This window comes from Vulpes lagopus, chromosome 5 (assembly GCF_018345385.1).
Source record: "Vulpes lagopus strain Blue_001 chromosome 5, ASM1834538v1, whole genome shotgun sequence".
In the NCBI taxonomy this organism is placed as follows: domain Eukaryota; kingdom Metazoa; phylum Chordata; class Mammalia; order Carnivora; family Canidae; genus Vulpes; species Vulpes lagopus.
Window position 1 is genome coordinate 51659398 of NC_054828.1, and position 21923 is coordinate 51681320.

General features: G+C 50.4%; 1 protein-coding gene across 2 annotated transcripts in view; it reads left to right on the top strand.

The window, feature by feature from the left end:
* Positions 1–21923, top strand: part of ARHGAP25 (Rho GTPase activating protein 25) — an 88544-nt gene that overhangs the window by 17377 nt on the left and 49244 nt on the right. Inside the window, exon 1 of one of the 2 annotated variants that reach the window (XM_041756605.1) lies at positions 13816–13954. The exons of the other annotated variant lie outside the window; for it this stretch is intronic. The gene's annotated coding sequence lies outside the window, so the exon portion shown is untranslated. Of the gene's footprint in view, positions 1–13815; positions 13955–21923 lie in introns of those variants that run through there. 2 annotated transcript variants of the gene reach the window in all.

Genomic DNA, 21923 nt, shown 5'->3' on the forward strand with positions numbered 1-21923 from the left:
AGCCAGGCTCACCAGCTGCCCTGCCTGCCCCGGGGGCTCCTTACCGGGCGGCGCCAGGCGGCCTTACCCAGGAAGCCACACATCCAAGGTCTCGGTCTGCGTCACAGTCGGAGAGCTCAGTGCGCGGCTGAGCCGGGGAGGGAGGGCGGGTGGGGGACCGAGGACAGAGGGGACGCCAAGCACTTCTGTGGCTCCTGCAGAGGGACCACAGCATCCGTCGGGTGGTCTTCCTTCTCGTTGCCTCTCCCCAGGCACCCGGCTCCACCCTCCCTGCTCTGCCCGTGGCCAGGACCCCTCCTCAGGGCCGGCTGTGTGGCCACGGGACCCAGGCAGGTGCACACGGCCCCTCGCAGAAGAGCCCTGAGGGTGCTTTGACCCTCTACTCTTGCCATCTTGAGAGTCAATATATTTTTTTTAAAGATTGATTCATTTACTTGAGGCGAGGGGAAGGGGCAGAGGGAGAGGGAGGGAGGGGATCCCAAAGCAGACCCCCGGCTGACCGTGGAGCCCGGTGCGGGGCTTGACCTCATGACCCTGAGATCAGGATCAGAGCCAAAATCAAGAGTTGGACGTGAAACCGATGGAGCTGCCCAGGAGCCCTGGAAAAGTCAATAAGTTTTGAACGAGAGACCACCCGTTTTCATGTCGCACTGGGCCCTGAAATTATGCAGTTCACTCTGGAAACTGGGCCACCTCTGGGCCCACCGCTGAGCTCAGAGCCTCTTGCTCCTGCAGGTGGTGCCCAGGGCCTACCCCTCTGTCTCCTGCCTGCGCCGTGGACCCGCCCACTTGCCTTCTCTCCGTTTCAGGCCCCGACCACGCGGCAGGCCTCCTGAGTACCGTCCAGCCTCTTGGTTTTCCCCATGTTGCCCTCGTTCGCTAGGAGCTCTGCAGCGCCTACGTGCGTCCGTGGTTCCATCCATCAGTGGCGTCGGCCTGGACCTCAGGGGAGCCCGAGCAGGGGGCGTCCGGGTCTGCAGCGCCCCTCCACCTCCGCTGAACCCCTGGTCCGCACACGTGGCCGCTTTTGGAATTGCCTGCGGAGCTCTTAAAATATTCTTGTCGCCTGGGTTCCCTTCCCGAGGTACCGATTTAAGGGGCCGAAGTGTGGTCCGGGTATTTGGACTTTTTTAAAAAATATTTTTAAAATCTATTTATTCATGAGAGACACAGAGAGAGAGAGAGAGAGAGAGAGAGAGAGAGGCAGAGACACAGGCAGAGGGAGAAGCAGGCTCCATGCAGGGAGCCCGATGCAGGACTCGAACCCAGGACCCTGAGCCCAAGGCAGGCTCTAACCCGCTGAGCCCCCCGGGCGTCCCTATTTGGACTATTTATTACAAGCTCCTCAGTGACGGGGGCCGGTCTCAGCACTACCTGGGGTGCCTGGTTCCCCCAGGACCTGCGTTTGCAGGGCCGCTGTGCCTCGGACATCGCGGGCCGCCCATCTTCCTGTGGTTTTCGCCTGTTCTCGGTGGCTCTGCCATCCCCAGGGGTGAGAAGCTCGTCCTGGGCTGGAGCCCTGCGAGGGTGTGGGGCACTCACGGCCACCTGGGTGGGTCGGGTGTTGGCCTAACGCAGCTGCTCTTCCCCCTCCCAGCTCAGGCCCACCCGCTGCACCACCAGGGACTCCGGACAGACACGGGGGGGCTGGGGAAGCCAGGGGACCCTCAGATATATGGCAGGGACCCAGCGTTACGGGGGCGGGGGGGTGTGCACAGCCGAGTAGATGGGGCCAAGGCGTCACGGAGGCACCCGCCGCAGTCTAGGGATGGTCTAGGGACGGTAAGGGGCTTGGGGTTGCCCAGTCAGCACGGGGTTACCCCGGACATCTCCCTTTCTGCTTTGTGGGACCTCAGGCCGCTTGTGACTGTACATTTAGTGCCCGACTAACATCTTTATCAGGCCGTCGTCGGGGTCCTTCCCCTCGTGCCCTGGGTCGGCCTCAGTAAGTGCACGACCTTCCCAGAGTTGTAAGAACGAGTGTGTCCGCGCAGGTTCCCAAGGCACCTGCAGATCCCCTAGAGCGACAAGATCCAGCAGCGACAAGCACCTCAGCCGGGGCGCCGTGGTGACGGGGTGCGGGGCGACGGGCGAGTGACCCTGCTCCCCTGCCTTGCCCCTCCGGCCCAAACGGCGTCACTGGGTGTTACCTGGAGAGAGTGGCTGAGTGGGAACCCCTCGACGGACCCCCAGGCCGCAGTCGTGTCCTGCGCCAGGCTCCCTGGCCTGGGCGACGGGAGGGTGAATGACGGGGGGAAATCCCTAGGACGGCCCGTGGCTGCAGAGCCCCGGGTCTGGGGGACAGACCCGCCTCAGGGCCGCCTCCCGTCTGCTGACAGCGGCCCCAGAGCCGTCCGTGGGCCGGGGACCCTGGAGGCCTTGCATTGGCTTCAAAATAACTGGGCCTCGGGGAGCAAGGGGGGGACCTCGCTCGCTGTGCTGCTCGGGGTGACTGGCCCCTCCTCCCGCGTAGCAGGACCGCCTGCGCGTCCCGACAGCTCTCGGGCCTAACGAGGGGCACCCCGAAATATGCGGGTCTTGTCGCGGCTCGTGCAGTCAGCTCTGCAAACTGTGCAGCATCTGTTCTGGGGCAGTTTAAACATTGCAAACTGTTCTTCGAGACAGAACGGAAAAAACAGAGAAAAAGAAAAAAAAAGAAAATTTAGGAATTTCATTTGGAGGGACCTGCCGTTTCGCTTCCCGGTGACCTGGGGCCCCCAGTCATTGATTTCGCTGCGGGTTCTGGAGGCGAGGTGGCACCATTCTCACTTCCCGGATTCCCAGCTCCGCGCTCTCCGCTCTCCGTGGGTGGCACAGGCGAGGCCTTTGTCCCCCTGCCCTTGGGACAGAGCTGACAGGAACCGGGTGAACAGCAGACCCAGGCTGTGTCTGTCTGGTTTTCTCTCAGGCTGAGGCTCGCAGCGGGACGGGCACTAAGGACTGAGCCCTGGAAAGCCACAGGACACTAGGACGAGAGCCCCTGGGCTTATTCGGGGCTCAAAACTCACCGAATCTACTTTCATTCCTACTCATCCTGAGCCTGAGTGATATTTTTTTTCTGAAATTTCCTTTTGTTTCAAAATAAGATTATCCTTAAAAAAAATTATATGTACACACCACACGCACGCTTGCTCTATGCGGGCGTGTGTGCGTCTGTATTTCTGTCGGGACTGCCCTGCTGGGCCAGACAATTCTGCTGCGGGGCTGGGCTGCGCTGCGTGGGGTGATTAGCAGCAGCCCTGGCCAGGATCCACCTGATGGTACTGGTGCCCCTCCCTGTGTGACAACCCTGGATATCTCTAGACGTCGCCAAATATCCACCGGGGGTAAGACTGTCCCCACTCGAGATAGATTGATCTGTCATCTATCTGTCTATCCATCTATCTATCATCTATCATCTATTTATCATCTATCAACCCAATCATCTATCGATCTATCATCTATCTATCCATCCATCTATCCATCTGTCTGTCTATCTATCATCTATTTATCATCTATCAATCCAATCATCGATCGATCTATCATCTATCTGTCTATCCATCCACCCATCTATCCATCTATTTGTCTATCTATCTATCTATCTATCTATCTATCATCTATTTATCATCTATCAACCCAATCATCTATCGATCTATCATCTATCTATCTATCCATCCATCTGTCTACCTATATATCTATTTGTCCATCTATCTATCATCTATCATCTATTTATCATCTATCAACCCAATCATCTATCGATCTATCATCTATCTATCCATCCATCTATCCATCATTTGTCTATCTATCATCTATTTATCATCTATCAATCCAATCATCGATCGATCTATCATCTGTCTATCCACTATCTGTCTATCCATCCACCCATCTATCCATCTATTTGTCTATCTATCTATCTATCATCTATCAACCCAATCATCTATTGATCTATCACCTATCTATCTATCTATCTATCCATCCATCTATACATCTATCTGTCTATCTATCATCTATTTATCATCTATCAACCCAATCATCTATCGATTTATCATCTATCTATCCATCTATCTATCCATCCATCTGTCTACCTATATATCTATTTGTCCATCTATCTATCATCTATCATCTATTTTTCATCTATCAATCCAATCATCTATCAATCTATTATCTATCATCTATCTATCTATCTATCTATCTATCTATCTATCTATCTATCATCTTAAACCAGTTTGATTCAGAATCTATTTCTTATAGCCTGTTAAAAACTGGCTAAAACTAAGAAAACTGTTAAAACTGTTAAAACTAAGACAGTGAGGAAACATGGAAGAAATTCTGTTACTGCCCAAATCTGAACACAGCAAATTAGGACCGAGTATGAGGTCTCCTGAACAGCGCCCGGGAGTCTACCTACTGCTTTCCACAAGAGAGCTTCTTTGCAGGGTCTCTAACCCCACCAACCCGCCTGCCGTTGGGCCCTCCCTTACACTAAAACCTCAGCACTTTGAGAATTAGGAGATTATGTGGACAGAAGGAAACACCCCTGGCTACATTTCCTTGTTTGTTTGGGACGCCAAAATGGATCATCTGGATGAGGGTCACGTTCAAACTTTCTTGACCGGAGGGTGGGCTTGTTGCTGGGGACGGCATGTCATGACCTTCCCTGGCGCCCATGGAAGAGACCAGCCAAATGAAGGGCATGACCTCCAACCCTGGGGTCCTGATCCCTAAGATCCCTAAAGATCTGGAGAGCTTTAACTTGACGTGTTAATCTTCCCCACGCTCCCGTGTTTTCTGAGGCCACTCACCTTGCCCGAGCCACTGTGGCTGACCGGTGGAAACACCTGTTTTTTCCATTCAGAACTCGCATTAGCTGCAGAAACTCTGAAGGTCACGAGGAGGTGAGAATGCCACATGGTTCTGTGTGACAGGCACGCAGCAAAGTTGAGCAGATGGAAAGGATGATTTTGAAACCGACATGTCATAAAGTTTATTCATTTTGGCCTGCAGTTGCATGAGTTTTGGCAAATGCCTGGAGTCCTGTGACAACCACCGTAATCAGGGCACAAAGGAATTCCGTCATCGCAAAGAAGGTCCCCCTATGTCTCTTCTTCCTCAACTCTTCTTCACCAACCCTCCGCCTGCACAACCACTCATCTGTTCTCCGTCCCTATAGTTTTGCTTTTTTCCAAAATGTCTCGTAAGTAAAATCGTGAAGTCCGTAGCTGATGGATTCCGATTTCTTTTACTGAGCAGGATGCGCTTGAGATCCATTCAGGTTACTGCGTGATTGACTCAGCGGTTTCGTTCTCGTGGCTGGACAGTGCTCCACTGCACGATGCGGCCACTTGTCGGTTGAGAGACATTAGGGTTGCTTCTAATTTTTGGACATTTAAGTATGTGCCTGTGGGTTTGGGCATGAACGTTAAGATCTACGTCTCGCGGAAACTTCAAGAAGTGGGACTGCTGGGATCCCTGGGTGGCGCAGCGGTTTAGCGCCTGCCTTTGGCCCAGGGCGCGATCCTGGAGACCTGGGATCGAATCCCACGTCGGGCTCCCGGTGCATGGAGCCTGCTTCTCCCTCTGCCTGTGTCTCTGCCTCTCTCTCTCTCTCTCTGTGACTATCATAAATAAATAAAAATTAAAAAAAAAAAAAATTTAAAAAAAAAAAAAAAAAAAAAGAAGTGGGACTGCTGAGTTATGATACGTATGTATGATGTCATACATAGGATAAAGGTACGTTGAACTTTGCAGGAAACTGCCAAATTGTTTTTCAAAGTAGCCGTGGAATCCATCGGCCGTGAGCGAAGATTCTAGCTGCTTCTCATCCTTACTTGTCCTTGATACTGTTAGTTTGTTCTGAAATTTTATTTTTGTTACCCTAATATGTCTGTAGTGGCCTCTCACTGTGTCGAGCATCTTTTTTATTTGGTGAAGTGTCTGCCCAAATATTTTGCCCACCTCAAAACTTGGTTTGTTTGTTCTCTTGTTGTTGAATTTTGAGAGTTCTTTACATCTTCTGGATACAACTCCTTTGTCAGATATGTGATTTGCAAATGTTTCATCCCAATCTGTGGCTCGCTTTTTGTTCTATTAGTGCCTTTCACAGAGAAAAAGGCTTTTTGTTTTGTTTTGTTTTTAGAAAAAGGTTTTAATTTTGATGGAGTCCAGTGTCAAATTTTTCTTCTATAGACTGTATTTTCGATGTCAAGGGTTGTTTCTGACAATCTCAATCCAGGATATTCTGTGGACACCAAATATGCTTCATAAATGCTATGGGCTCTTGGGGTTTCTCATTCAGCTCCTGCCTGCAAAGGTCTGCAAACATTTTCTTTCATTTTGCTTCCCCAGCACCGCCCACGTGAACACACCCACACTTAAGCATTACAAACACAGATTTCCTGTGTCACTCGGAACCATCAGCCCACCCTTTCCAGGCTTCCTCCCAAAGATCACAAAAGTCACATTTTCCAAAGTAATTTTTTTTTTTTTTTAAATCACGCAGGGGAGAGTGCTGGAAGATTGGAATGGCCCGTGCTGTTTTTAGGGCCAAACCCTCTAGAATGCACCCTGGATCCTCTTTCTCAAAATTACACAAGTAGAAATGATATTCTGGAAACTCATGTCCCACTCCCCCGCCGCCCAAAATATGTCCACCCCTGGTGTCACAAAGTCATGCTATAGGTCAATGGACTGTAATGTGCCATTGAGTAGCTCACTATGCTTATCGATTTGTTTTTTTGAAACATCTCCCCATCTCCCATCTCCCCATCTCCCCATATATTCAAAGGAACAGATGTTTTCAGGGCCTGCTCTTAGGTCTGGGTACAGTTCCATCCCACTTCGGTCCGATGTGAAGCCATGTCATGTCGCAGCCGATCCAATAAGGGAATGCCAGGAAAGAGGGTGGGAGGAGGGTGGCGTTAAAGCACAGAAGAGGAAACATATGATTCATTCCCGAGCACGCGAAGTAAGTCCTTTCTTCCAGTTTTTAAAAAAATTCTGCATGAAAATCTTAACCATTTCTTGTCTAAATGTGCCACATGCCAGTGTATTATAAGACATGTCAGTTGTTTTAGGTCCAATGAGTCTGTTTAGCGTCTACCTTGAGTTTAGTGAAGTTACTGCCTTAGAACAAACCCAACCCAAACGTTACAAGTGACTTTTCCAGACCTTCTGGAAAAGGTCTTTTCTGCTAGAAGCTGCGCCAGGCCAGAGGGACTCCGGATTGGGAGCAAATCCCGCATGTCATGGTGTCAAGTCACCGAGTCCCCGTTCGTGGTTCCCCTTCCTCCACTTCCTGTTTGTCTATTTGCATTTCCTGCTTCTTCATCTTCTGCACCCAGAACCTCACAGCTTCGTTTGTCCTTCAGTGACCATGGGCTGAAAGCAAACACATGGATGAAGGAAAAAGAAAGCGCGTGATGTTCTTGGGGTTCTCCTAGCGGGTACCAGGAGACGTGGTGTAGAGGCGGCGAGAGCCGTCAAGGGCCACCGCAAAGGGACACATCAGGGCAAAGGCCTGTGTCTCGCCACCGAGAAAGCTTGGGCCGCACAGGTGCACCACGGTTGCCCGCAGATGCAGACCAAACAAATCCTGACATTTTTGTGAGGACCTCGGGCGACGAAAGGGAAGCACGCCCCCCACCCCCGCCAAAGCATCTTGTTTTCAGACAGCTGATAAAATGTGACAGCTTTGAAGAGGAAACAGAACTGCAGGATGTCAGTAGCAGAGTCACAGGGGAAATTCTGCACTCTGCAAGGCCTCACTCAAGGACTGTGAGGCACGGGCTGAGATGGCTCGAAACGCCGGGGAAGGACATCGTCCTGCAGCAAAGCAAGAGCCCGGTAATTTCTCACAAGTCAGCAGCTCTACGCGAGACATGGGCATTGACGTTTGATCGTGTTTCCTGAATTGTAGAATGATCTCTTCTGCCAAAGCCCGAAATATCTTTTTTTTTTTTTTTTAACCAACATTGCAAAATGTCACGACGGTGGACATTTTCATCCAGGGGGCAGCCCTCGGTTAGACGACGCCGTGGACGTGCAGAGAGTGCTCTGCTGCGTTGTTACCTGTTCCCGTGACGTGCCTCACCTGCGCGTCGTCGTTTTTCCCTCCACAGCCCAGACCGCCAACACCTGACCTGACCCCCCCGAATGTAGGAGCCTTCCCTCCTCCCTTCGGCCGTCGACTTCTCAGGGACACAGAGTGTGCCTTCAACCCCCCGCCTGTATACACGGTCTTTACCCCCCAAGACAGTCTTCTGTTGGCGACCATCGACTTTGCAAATAATCAATATCGAACGTTATCAAGTGTAGGTTCACAATCCTTGGAAAACATGCGGCTTCCTAGTTCTCCGACCGACTGGTCTACTAAACCGTGACAAAGCTATTAGGATAGGTTTTCCAATGCTGAAGTATTCTTACGTTCCTGGGGTGTTCTAGACACTTGGGGTACGTGCCTGACAAAACAGGCAACTCTCTACCTTTGTGGAGTTTGTGGCCTATTCAAAATGATTTCTATAAAGTGAGTTAGGAATTATTCCTTATTTTTCTATGCAGAGACTGTTGTGCTTTTCCGTACTTCCGTGTGGGTTTTGTGTGTGTGTGTTTGGGGGGGGGGGCGCTAAATATTCCTAGTTCTTGAGCTTTCCTTTTACAACTTTACCGAGAAGCTTTTATGGTACAATACATAACATTTTTTCATTGTAAGTGTATAATTCAGTGATTTTCGGTAAATTTATAGTGATGTGCAGCAATCACCATAAGCCCGTTTTAAGACACCCTCATCACCCCAGAAAGTTCCCTCCCGCCCCTTGCAGCCTTCCCCTGCCCTCACCGCAGCCCCAGACAACCAGGATCTGCGCTGTCTCTAGAGCCTTGCCGCTCGGGGCCTCTCACGTAGGGGATTGGAAGGTGCCGGGTGGGGCGCTCGGTTTCTTCCACCGCGGGCTGTCCCCGAGGCTCACCGCGTCGTAGGATGCGCGAGGACCTCTCCCCTTCCTTGCTACGTCTGGGGAGCGTTGCCTGGACGGGCCGCTTCGTGTTGATTGTGCTTATCCAGCCCCGCTGGTGGCCTCTGGGTTGTTTCCAGTCTGACCACTAAGAAAAATGCTGCTGGGAACATTTGCATCCATGAAAGTTTGTGCTTTTTTGTGCTTTCGCTCCTCATGAGTTCATTCTTAGAAGTGGAAATTGCTGGGCACTATGAGAAGCTTAAGCGTAACTTTTTAAGAAGCATCCAGGGGGGACATTTGGGGGGCTCAGCAGTTGGGCATCTGCCTTGGGCTCAGGCCGTGACCCCGGGGTCCTGGGATCGAGTCCTGCATCAGGCTCTCCGCAGGGAGCCTCCTTCTCCCTCTGCCTCTGTTGCTGCCTCTCTCTCTGGGTCTTTCATGAATAAATAAATACAATCTTAAAAAAAAAAAAAAAGAAGCATCCAGAGTAAGGAGAGTAACTCTCCTTCTGAAAGGTTTCCCTTTTTTCTCCTTCTGGTAGCCCCAGAGTAGTTGGAAAAGTGTCCCCTACTCTCGCCGGTACAGTGACCACCCCGTTTAAGAGCCGGCAGGACAGGGCCACCACTTTTTCTCTGGCCAGACTTTCAGCGCGTGGGGTAAGCTGGAAATGACACCCCTCGCCAGGCTTCTATTCTCTGAGCATTTCAGAGGGCTCCTGGGGTCCCCGTCGTCCCCCATTTCCAGTGCCGCTCTTCCCTCTCCGGAGGGGACCTTCCTGGGACCTCCCCCCTCCCCCACCCCCGCAGGTGGCCCTTCCTGCACTCACACTGCACTGCAGGTGGGTCAGCCCTGCCCTCCCACATCTTACAGAAACCCTCCTCCCACCCCAGAAGCAGGCAGGTATAACATCTTTCTTTTACTTTCATTTCACATTTTCCCATCTTCTTACAAAAGGAACTTTTTGTCATTTCAATGGCAGTTTGCAAATGAGTCTGTTGTGCCAGGAGGTTGGGCCCCCGCACCCCAAGGTGCTCCTTCCTCCCTGGGCTCCCTCACAGCATCCTCTTGTGCCCCCTCTGGCATCCCCGCTGCCTTTCCTGTCTCCCCAAGGATGGCCCCTGCTTAGCCCCAAAGCACGTGGTCTGGTCCTTTGGGTTCTGTGGTTTCCCTGATGCTGCACTCCTGCCCTTCCTCCCCGAGCGCTTTCTCTTTGATTCTTTCCCAAATAATGAATCCCTCCTTCCTGCTGCCCTTCTCTCTGACCCTCAACCCGGTGAACGGTGAACGGGGGTGGGGGGGATAGAAGAACTTGGGGGTCGAGGAGGACCTTAGCAAGCAGCCAGTTAAACTTCCTCATTCTGTATATGGAGCAACTGGCTCTGCAGAAGCTCTTCCTGTTAATGATAATAAAGCACGTCTAGACCTACTTTATATTTCCAAAAGGATCATTTATATATTGTAGCCTGCTGGCAAATTCTCCCATGAGGCAGGACAGGGTGAGGTGCCCGAGATGACATAACTAGCCCCCGAAATGCTCTATTTCAAAACTTTTGGAGTTTCCTTTCCCTTTGGTTTAGATTGTGTACATTTATTCTTTCTAACGCTGGGACAGATCGTCCTTACTGATTTCTGTTTCTCGATTCACTTACTTTAGTCTTAAAATCTTCACTTTGGGAGACTCAGCCTGAAGTTCATAGAAGAGAAAGGTAACATGGAGCTATTACAAATAATTTTTTTTAATCTGAAAAATGACAACAAAGAGAAGACATAACGAATACCCATACACCTACCTCTCGGGGAAAATAACTTTTAACCCTACATCAGTCTGGTGTGAATCTTGCTATCATGTTTTTTCTGTGTTATAGGACATTTGTATTTATGATTTTCCTGTGCTACACTGTGTGTATGTGGGTGTGCATGTGTATTTTTTTTTTGACAAAATGGAGTCACCTTGTAAGTACTATTTTGGAATAAGTAATTTTTAATTTTAATGTCCATTCAACATTTTCCCATGTCATTATAAACCAATAACATCATCTTCAAGTCTATATAATATTTTATTTTATGGGCATCCCATACTTCATTCAACTGATTCCATGTCATTGGACATTTAGTAGTTTACATTTTTAAAACAATAGTACTGCAGTGAATATCCTTATAAATAAACTTAACACACTAACCTTATTATCTCCTTAACTAAAACACTAGAAGTTTTCGTTGGTCGAAAGAGCACGGATGGGTTTACAGTTTTTGATATGTGAGGTCTGGTTTAGAGTCGGAGATACACGCAGAGGATGATGGGTCCGTAATATTTGGGAGCTAAGATATTATTACTCCAGAAGAACTCGACCACACAGCCTGTTGCCTTGTCAACCCTTGAGTAATAGTTACAGTGGCTTCTGTCTTTGTACCTCCCACTCTGTATTATCAGTGGGACTTCTCAGGGGCTCTTCTGTAGCCTAACAGTGGAATTCTCAAACACTCTACCCAGGGGCATGCAAAACCATCTGTGTTTAATTAAAACCGCCTAGAATATGTCTTTTGCCAAATCAATTTTTCTTAATCCATTAAATAAATGCATTGCTGGAGGCCGATGTTCTTTTTTTTTTTTTTTTAAGATTTTATTTATTCATGAGAGACACAGAGAAAGAGAGAGGCAGAGACACAGGCAGAGGGAGAAGCAGGCTCCATGCAGGGAGCCCGACATGGGACTCGATCCCGGGACCCTGGGGTCATGCATGCCCTGAGCTGAAGGCAGACTCTCAACCACTGAGCCCCCCAGGCATCCTGAGGCCCATGTTCATGATATAGAACTGAATTGACAAATTTAGACCCATGGCGCCTAAAATAAGATTACAGCACAGATTAAGCGGCTGAAAGACGTGTTGTGGATTAATCAGAAAAAAATTTAGAGTTGGAAAGGGATTCAAGGCGGTTTATTGTCATCCTTTGATTTTATAAATGAGGAAATGAAGGCTGAGAAAGGCCTAGAGAATTACACGGTTGGTTTGTGTCTGGGCTGGAACTTGAACCCAGGTCTCGTGGTGCCCACCCAGAGACACCTTCCCCTGCACTGTGCCGCCTGCCTCTCTCCCGGGGCTGGGGGAGCGAAGGTCAAGCGGGCCACCCACCGCGCTGCAGTGAAGTCTGTGGGCTACCACTTTGTCCCACGTCTGGCATTGCAAACCCCCATCCAGTCACTCCATTTCCCCCCATTGAGCTGTACCAGGCCTCCGATGCCCCAGACGTCACCCCTAGGAGGAAGGGATTGTCATACGAGATGGAGCCTCTTTGCCTTCCTTGCCACGGCTGTCAAGGTGCAGCCGTCCATTCCTCCTCTCCCTCCGTGGGGAAGGGTGTGTGTGTGCACGTATGCGCGTGTACAAACGCACACACGCCATCGCCGCCGCTAACAGTTTGGGTAAAAGTTGACTTTCACAGGAAATACTATCCATAACTGGGAGCATCAGGAGTCCCTCAGCTCTTCCCCTTCATTAACTGATAAAGTGACAGCGCAGGGGAACGCAGGGGCAGGATCCGTCCGGGAAGAATGTGTCCGTGTGTGGTGTAACGTCTGCGTAGTGTCACTCTGCTGGGCTCGGAGGAATAACTAACAGGTCTGCAAATGCAGGCCTGGGAAAATGAGCAAGTTGGAGTTCAGGGCAATCGTGGATGTGTGGGAAAAAAAAAAAAAGAAAAAGAAACCACATAGAATGTATTTTTAAAAACTTAATAGAATCTGGAAAAAGATTTTTTTTTATTTCATGCGCTTTTCAAACACCGATCTAGAAGGTAAGTGTAATGAACCTCCGTGTGTATCCAATCCTGAAATTAAACAGTTATTGGAATTTTGGCCCATTTAACCGTCCCTTTCTATTTCTTCTTTTCTTTCCTTTGCTGAGACATTTTAGAGCAAACCCCAGATGCTATGTGATTTTATTCCTCATCCTTATGTTCACACCTTTAAGAGTAGGAACATCTTGCACTTGACGGGATGAGCACTGGGTGTTATTCTGTATGTTGGCAAATTGAACACCAATAAAAAATTTATTATTAAAAAAAAAAAGAGTAGGAACATCTTGTTTCCTGACCACGCTGACTGATCACAGCTAGCAAACTCATTAATAATATATTGGCATCATCTCCCCTCTCCCTGTAGCCTAATTACCTCTATTTTTTTTTAATTACCTCTATTTTTAATGGAATCTTTTTATTAGGTTGCAGAATAAGAGAAACATGTCATGGCTCGTATGCCAGGCCCAACCCGCCACAAGGACTGTTCGTCGTCCACACTCTTAGTAGGATCGTAAGGTCAAAAAATCACTATTCCTGAAGAGCAGGGGAAGGCTGCGGGAACAGGATGGGTGACCTTCGACCTGGCCACGGGGGCCAGTCCTGAGCATGGCCTTGGCTGGGGCGCTGCTGGGAAACACTGGGATCCTAGAACTCATCCGGGCTTGTAGAATATGAATCCGTCAGGCACTGGAACGTGCTATTTATGTGTCAATGCCAGTGACTCAGCAGAACCTCTTCGCTAGAAAAAAAAAGACCAACAGTGACCATGGAAGGGTCACTGCCCCTCGCAAGGCCCTCCTGGCCTTAGCACGGCCACGTGAGCAGCACGCAGGGCCTTCCGGGAGCTAAGGGGGGGCCCAGTGCCACCCCGCGCCAAGGCCTTCCTGGCGCTGATGTGCGAGGAGGCCGTTGGCTTCCACCCACCCAGCCGCGCTGCCCCCCGAGGCCGTGTGCCCCCCGACTGCCCACTGCGCTCCGCCTCGTGCTGAGCAAGAGGCAGCCCCGCAGCCTCGAGTAGGAAGTACTCACAATTCTGCAAGCTTCTCGTTATTACACGGGGCTTCCTGTTATGCAAAGATAGGAGGAGGGGAGGGGCCCTCGGGTGGTGCAACCGTGGAGACAGACCCACAGAAGGCAACCGGGCTCTAAATTCCTACGAAACACAGAAGCTCCCAGATGTGGACGCCAGAGGGGCGGCCCTGGAAAGGCGCCCTGGCCTGACTCGGTTTGTAAGTGCAGGAGGCCTTGGAGGCCCAGAAACAGGAAGCCAGCGGCTCTCTCCCTCCCTTGCCCCGTCTCCGCCCCCGTCCCTCTCTGTCTCTCCCTCTCTGACACCCCCACCCCGTGCTTGTCTCACTCCCTCTCTCTCTCCCCTTTATATGGCCACTGAGACCACGTTCTAAACCTCTTCCTGCGAAAGACAGTGGCCTGGCCTAAGTGCCTTTCCAAAACACAATTTGCTCTTCTAGGGTTGAAGTGCTTACTTGTCAGACGATGACGGGCATTTCTACAAGCGCAGAACATGGGAAAGTTAGACCTGCTCAGCTCCTGGGAATGGGGGCAGGCGTTCGGAGAACGACTTTTAGATATTTTCTTCGAGTTAAGTGATGTAAATGGGTCTCATGGCTGAGTGAGCGTCCGGGGAAGCCCGTGTGATTTGATTTCACAGGCACAGAGCCATCCCCCGCCCCTCGGTCTCTACGGCTTGCTGTTTTCTGCCGGTGGCAAAGTTTTTCATATAAAAAATTAGAAATCATGTAGGATTAAAAGGAAAATCCGGGAGAGTAATCACAGGATGAAGTTTTCCTAAGGTTTAAGGGCCGGGTTTTGAAGGTGAGAAGGTCCCCACGTCCCTGAACCAAAGGCACATGCTCAACCCCGGAGTGCTTTGACGTGGAGGGCAGCTTGCCTTGGAGAGGGACAAGAGAGGAGCAGAGAAGGGGAGCCTGGAGGTTCCGACGGCCAAGACCCAAGCGTCTGCAGGAGGGCCGCGTTCCCAGTGTCGGGAGCTGGGCAGGCGGCCTGCGGTGGGCGGGCGCGCAGGCTGTCGGGGGGCTGCGCACAGAGGGACGGGCCCTGCCGCCGTGCACGGCTCCCCCGCAGCCCCGTCCTCAGCCTGGGTGGGCTGCCAGCCGCCAGCCGCACGCTGGGCCCGGGTCAGCTCCTCCCTGCCGCCCCACCGGGCTTTGGGCAGAACCCTTGGGTGTCCTCTGATGAGCTGGGGCCGACGCTGGCCAGACGAGGCAGGACCACCGGCTATGCCCATTTTCCTGCCAGGGTGTCAACACAGCTTAGCGATGGGCACAAGGTTTCAGTTCCATCTTTTGTCATTGTCCTTCCGAGACCCGTTGAGGCTTGCAGAGCCTGTGGTGGGTGGGAAAAAGTAGCACAAGATTGTTTATGCGTGATATTGAGGCAAAATGGATAGAGGTTGAAGCAGGCGTCTCCCATGATGGGTTTGGAGAAGAGGCTCTTTGGTCCCTTGCCCAAGGGAGGGTGGCACCATCTCCCCTTCACCTCCCGCGTACTCCCTGACCCTGGCGATATTACACAGGGATTCCCAGTTTAGGGGCTTCTCGTTACCACTGGACTACACGCTGCTCCATGGGCATGACGCCCAGGTGTGTGTACGGGGCTTTGAGATCAGGTTTCCAGCAGGAAGACCGGGGCGTAGCCTTTCACCTCCGAGAGCTTCAGTTCCTTGCCTCTAAGACGGAGATGACCTTGTCTGTGAGACAGAGAGGGCGCGGCCCGTTAGCATGAAATGAACCTACATTTAGAAGCGTTTGCACTGTGGCTGGCACACGGAGCATATTCAGTAAGTATATCCCCACTGGTGTGCGTCATTATTAGATCAGGGTTCACCATCGTCTATCGGCCACCCTGCTTGAGCGGGCGCGTGTGAGGCCGTCTAGAAGTCCCACGAATGGGTAACTTGGCCAACATTTGTTGCATGTGTACAACACCCGATAGGGACTTGCATCTCATTCTAAAATGCTTATTTTATTCACTTAGCAGATATTTGTTGGGAAACTCCAACTGGCCAGATGCTCTTCTAGGCGGTGAGTTTAGGTTCATGAAGAAACAAGATAGAACTCCCTGCCCCCTGGGACCCTGCGTTCTCATGGTTGAGCTTCCGTTCCATTTTCTTCATCTGTGCTACTCTTTACTCATTCTGATTTTACCAGAAAGAAAGCCTCGACTAGATGTTAATCTTCCCTCTGGCACTTCGTGATCCATGACCGATCATGAATCCCCCCACCCATTCGGTACTTGGGGAGTGTGATGGGGCTGAGGTCGTCAAGGGATAGGGCTGGGATTGGGACAGCCGTTGGGAACAGCGGATGGTGGAATGCATTTTTGTATGCCGGGGTGCACAGTAAATATTTGAAACCCCACAAGACTCAAGTTCACTCATCTAAAGAGTTTCCTCTATTTTTTAAACCCCACCTATTACCCAGCACTCTGCCCTGCACATAAGAAATGCCCAATTAACTTTTCTGATTGGTTGATAAAAGAGATAAGAGAGAAAGACTAGGTTTTTTTGTTTAAAAATTCACACTATGAATCTTTTATTTGAACATTATTCAACATTATTTTCTCTCCATTACGCTCTCTCTCTCTCTCTCTCTCTCTCTCAGGCACACATGCACACACACCTCTCTCTTTCTTTTCTTCATTCCTCCCAGTTGACTTTTCTGAGCCGGACCTTATGAGGGTGCTCAGGATACTAAAATGAGTAAGACACGGTCCTTCGTGCTCTCAAGAACCTCTTTATGGCTCTAGCGACTTACCACCTGCAGACACGCAATAAGAGCACAAAGATGTTCATCCCGGAGACCACGGGGCCTTCAGCCCACCTTTGTAGTCAAGTACACTTCCTGAGAGCGAACACCGAGATCAGAGACTCAAAAATGCCTTTAAAGCATGTCTTGGTTTTGCATGTCTTGCTTTACACCCTTGAGTAACCTCTTGCAGAACATGGGAGGCTGCAGGAGTGTGCACTGCACGGGGCCTTGGCAGAAAGGGAGAGTAGGGCTGAAACCCCTGGGGCTCCTCTCACCACCGCTGTTATCCTGGTGTGTGGCTGCCTCCAGCCATCCAGAGGCAGAGGAACCTATTTCTCCACTCAAAGAACCACGTGCTCCCAAGGACAGCTCCGGCCCAGGGATGTGGAATGGGCCAGAACCGGCCCTGGGGCTCCGCTTGGCCCAGGATGACAGCCTTATCCCTCTGATTTTGCCCTTCTAGGCGGCAGCCCCTGCCTGCTCCAGCCCCAAACCCTTGGTGATAATGGATTTTCTTGCTACACTTCCTTTCCCCCATGTTTAGACCTGCTGCAAGCTCTCTCTGAAGTGCCAAGGAGAACAGTTAATGTCTTCATCTCCTATCTCAGTTTATCTCCATAGCCTCAAGTCAAAAATGCTTCCCCCTGTGCTGCTGTCCCGTGCGCCCAGGTTTTTCTTTGGTTTCTGCACATCTGTTGTGTTACTTTTCAGATCTGAGGTTTTCACGTCACTCCAATACCCTGGCTTTCCCTTGCACCTTTCGCTTTGATTTCTATCTTTCTTTCTTTCTTTCTTTTTTAAAAGATTTTATTTACTTACTCATGAGAGACACAGGCAGAGGGAGAAGTAGGCTCCCTGTGGGGAGCCTGATATGGACTTGATCCCAGGACCCGGGGATCATGACCTGAACCAAAGGCACATGCTCAACCCCAGAGCCACCCAAGCATCCCTCTGATCTCTTTCTTAATTCCCAAGCCCACTTGTCAACACCAGAGCTCTCGTGAAGTCTACAGCTCTTGGTCCAGCTTAACAACTAACGGGGTCCAGGACTGGATTCCCCTGCCTGTTCAAACCCACTTTGTCCTCTGACCTCTCTGGCCCTTACAAACAAGTGTCCCGGATCCATGAGCTATTTGGGGACGGAGTTGTGTCTAGTTGATCTTATATCCCAACCCTTGACACGGGTCCTGCACACACTGTGCGCTCAGCCAAGGTAGAGCAAATGGACAGATGGAGGCTACTGTACCCGAGGTGGTCCCAGGCTCACACAGGTCTTTGCCTCCCTCTCCTCCCTGTCGGGTGGTTCCCCTCACAACTGCCTCTCCTGTTCCGTCCTTCTCCACTCCACATCCCAACTAGGCCTCTGGATTGGCACCTGGAATGTTGCACAATGTCCAGCCAATCTTCTCTTTTTCCTTTTCTCCCTTCCTCTCCCTCCTTTCATCCCTTCTCTCTCTCTCATCTCTCCTGTCTTTTCTCTCATCAAACATAAAATTGAGTCCATTTTAGTAATAATAGCCTTCACCTAGGCCTGTCCAGTTATCATTATTCATTTGTATAGACCAGCTGCCTGCAAAGCACATATCATTTTCACAACTTTAGGGAGGAGGAAGCCAACCCTCGGAGATAGAACATGACTCACCCACGGCTACATATGTAGAAGCCTGTGCCTTCTCTTTCAGGCTTCTGGGGTTATAAGGATGAGCAAGGCCAAAGGCTGAGCCCCTTGTTCTTCTTAGAGCACATGTGGAGAGGGAAGACAGAGTAAGAGAAAGGACCAGGCAGGATGGGAAGTGCTTTGATGGACATGTCCCCCGGTAGAGGGAACAGAGCACAGGGTGGGCTCTGGCTTCGGGCTGTCGGGCTTCTCATGGGAGATATGGCTTGAAATGAGCCTTGAAGGATAAGCAAGGGCTTTCCAAGAGGTCAAATTGGAGGTGGGTGGGGATGGGTGGGGAGAACATTCCAGCAGAGACAATAGCGTGCTGCCCTGAGGAAGCAGTAGGCCTGGGGAGAAGGGGCGGGAAGCACTGAAGGGAACCCCTGGGAGGGAGTTTAGCCTGCATCTGTTAGTGATGAAGGTGCCGGAGTATCATGGGAGGCTTTAGGCAAGAGAGTAACCTGATCAGATTTGTGTTTTAGAAGGACCACGCTGTAGACAATGTCACCCACGGACCAGAGGTGACACTGGTAGGAGAAGAGATGCATCAGAGAACTACTGTGGGAATCCAGGGGGAGGCTAGAAGGGCCTACAAAAGCAGGGCGGTGGGTGTGTAGAGAGGACGGCTGAGTCTGAGAGAGCGTTGTTGATTGTGGTGACTGTGGAGGGGGGCGGCTTTCTGCTTTGGTGGGTTGGCTGGGAGGACATGGCTCACAGCACATCATGGAGACCAGTGGAGGTGAAGTGGGTTTGGGTGTGTTTGTGGGTGTAAGGCGAAGGGAACGGTGAGGTGGGCAGGGGAAGGTGGTACTTTCACTAACAGTATGGGGACCTAGAGATTCCATCCAAGTATTTATAGACAGTTGGATGGATGGGTCTGTAGCTTAGAAGAGGGTTTCTGCAGGTGAAGTGTATAATTTCTACTCCTTTTCTTTTCTTTTTTTTTTTTTTTTAAAGATTTTATTTATTTATTCATGAGAGACACAAAGAGAAAGGCAGAGACACAGGCAGAGGGAGAAGCAGGCTCCCTGTAGGAAGCCCAATGCAGGACTCGATCCCAAGACTCTTGGGATCACAACCTGAGCTGAAGGCAGACGCTCAATCGCTGAGCCACCCAGGGGCCCCTCTACTCCTTTTCAAATCCATTTAAACATGGTTCCCAGACTAATGCACTGCTCGTATCAACATACTGAGAGAATACCCAGCTTTGGGTGAACTATTAGCTTCTCACCCACATATGTGGAGCCATCTAGAATAGAATCTAAACTGAAGCAGAACTGAGTGCAGATAAAAGAAATATCTCAAAAGTAGACCCTAGAAGATTTTGTGATGGATTATTTTGGGGGTTAGGGGTCAGAAGACGGGAAGAAGGAGAAAGGAAGTGATAATGCTTCCCAGGCTAACTTCTCTATTGATACTTCTGTCTAGAATTTTCCGTTGCTCCAGCTTGGGGCAGAGAGTAGCTAACTTCTACTGCACAAACAGCATCCCCCGGGCATGTGGCACTTCTTCCATGTCTCTTCTTTTCTTTCTGGTGCCCTCCATACTGCAGACTAAAGCTCAGCACACACAGTACTATTGTGGAACTCATCCGTATTTTCTCCTGGGCCTCCCTTGCCGAGGTATGTGGACTGGCTCCATATCACTTCTCGGATCGAGGCTGTGTTTCTCACTCGGCCCCCCGAAGCCACTTCTTCTCAGGGACCTCTAGCTTGATTTTCTACTGGATGACATACTGCGCCACCGTTTACCATCCATCTTTGTCTCATGCTTAGTGATGATAAGACTCAGATTCCAGGAAGTGCTGACCAGTAGAAATTTCTGTGATGATGGAAATGTTCTCTATCTGCACCGTCCAGTACTGTGGCCATGAGCCACAAAGGGCTCCTGAGGACTTCAGATGCCGTTGGTGTGACTGAGGGACTACATTTGATATATTTTAATGCATCGACGCGGACATAGCCACTCACAGCAAGGGCTACCGCTTTGGACAGCACAAGTGCTAGGGCTTCTTCTTCCTCTCTCTACGAAAGTAAGGGGGGGTTCTCACTGTACCGAGGCCCTCACTTCCCACTTCCCCAGAGTGTTCTATAAATGCTTAGCAACTGCCTTCTGACTTCCTGCCTTGCCTGGTCTGCCTGCAGCCCCCTCTCCAGCCCACAGCCTGGCTCAGATCTCCTTCCCACAGGGCTGGGAGCATGCACTCAAGTGTGCAGTGACTGGCTCACAAGTGAAGCTTATCACAGTTATTATTTTCATTATGAGAAACAGCTCCATTAATAGTAACAGATCTCTTTGTTTACTTTATGTGGGAACAAGTCACACCCACAAAGAAGAGAGACTGTTCAAAGGAACTAATAAGGAAACTTAGCCAAAAACAAGTCACACTCAAAGCCCACCAGGCTTCCTCCCTGATTATTTGAATCGTCTCATGATAGGCCTGACTGATGAGCAGAGCTGAAGGCCAAGGTGGGAGATGCTTCTGATGTGGGACAGAAAGCTCCCCTGCTTAGTCACTGGCTCACTGGAGGCCCAGCTGTCACCTCCCCAGTGTTTGGGGCAGATTCTAGCAGCATGGAGGCTTGTACTGAGCTATCCAGACACCAACTTGACCCAGTGTGTATAGTCAGACCTCCCACAGCGAGGATGAGAACAAATACTCAAGAAGCACTGGGCGGATGTATGCGTGAAAGGTATCATTTCTGGAATACAAAAGGTGGTTGCTCGAGGCCTTGACCGTACGCAGGCAGAGCAAGTGGTTGCCTACCAGTCACAAGGGCATCCAAGTGCCTCGTGGCCAGGCCTGAGAACATAAGATCTTCATCCCTCCTCTTGCCTTTGTCAGGCCATTCCACAATGCACAGATGTTTCTAGAGGAGATTTTGTTTTTGTCATCGGTTTCGTCACAGCAGAGCATAAACATTTCACCGAGTTAACCACAGAATAACATCCCGGCAAGCGAGTCCCATGCTGAGTTAATTCTCTTCAGTCTACAGTGTCCTTTTGGCTTCTGTTTTCCCCATCCGGTTTCTGCAGTGCTCTTGGAGACCTTTAGTTTCTCCCATCGTGGTTCTGACAATTTCTTTGGGTGTCTGGGGGGCTCGGGAGGCCTGAGTCTTCATAACCGTCGTGCAGCATCTGCTTGTTTCTCTCCTTTTCTGGGCTGGAGTCATTTGGTGGCATCACCCCAGAAGCCAAGTGAAGGTTCCTCGTTACGGCCCTGTTCAGAGGGTGGCCTTCCCTCCCAGGTCCGAGACCACATTAGGTGAATGGTCACGCTGGCCTAGGCTATGCTGAAGCTATTGAGAGGAAAGAGAGCCCTTTTGAACTTGTCAGAATGCCCCAGTCCTCCAATTTCTCCAAAGATTGTGGGTGCAAACCATTCTTTTTCTTCTCTGTCTGCTATCTGCCCTCTTTCTAGGACAGTTAGGAGCTTTCACAAGTTATGGTCTCTGACCTAGAGAGACACAGAGCTGTACACAGTTCTTCAAATTCCTTCCTCCTGTTGTATCCCTGCCAAGACCCTCCTATCATCCCTGCAGATCATGTACACAGCCTCAGAGTACGTGACTAGCCTCAGAGTGGCTGTTCTTTGAGCTATAGGTGGAAAATCATGAAGACAGTAGTTAGCTGAGGAGCAAGATCTAAGATAAAATTCTTAACCAGGGTGCCAGGACACATGATATAGAGCATACCCTCCGCAGGCACGCTGCTATGTTGTCATCGAAATGCCAGATTCCTTTTTGCTAT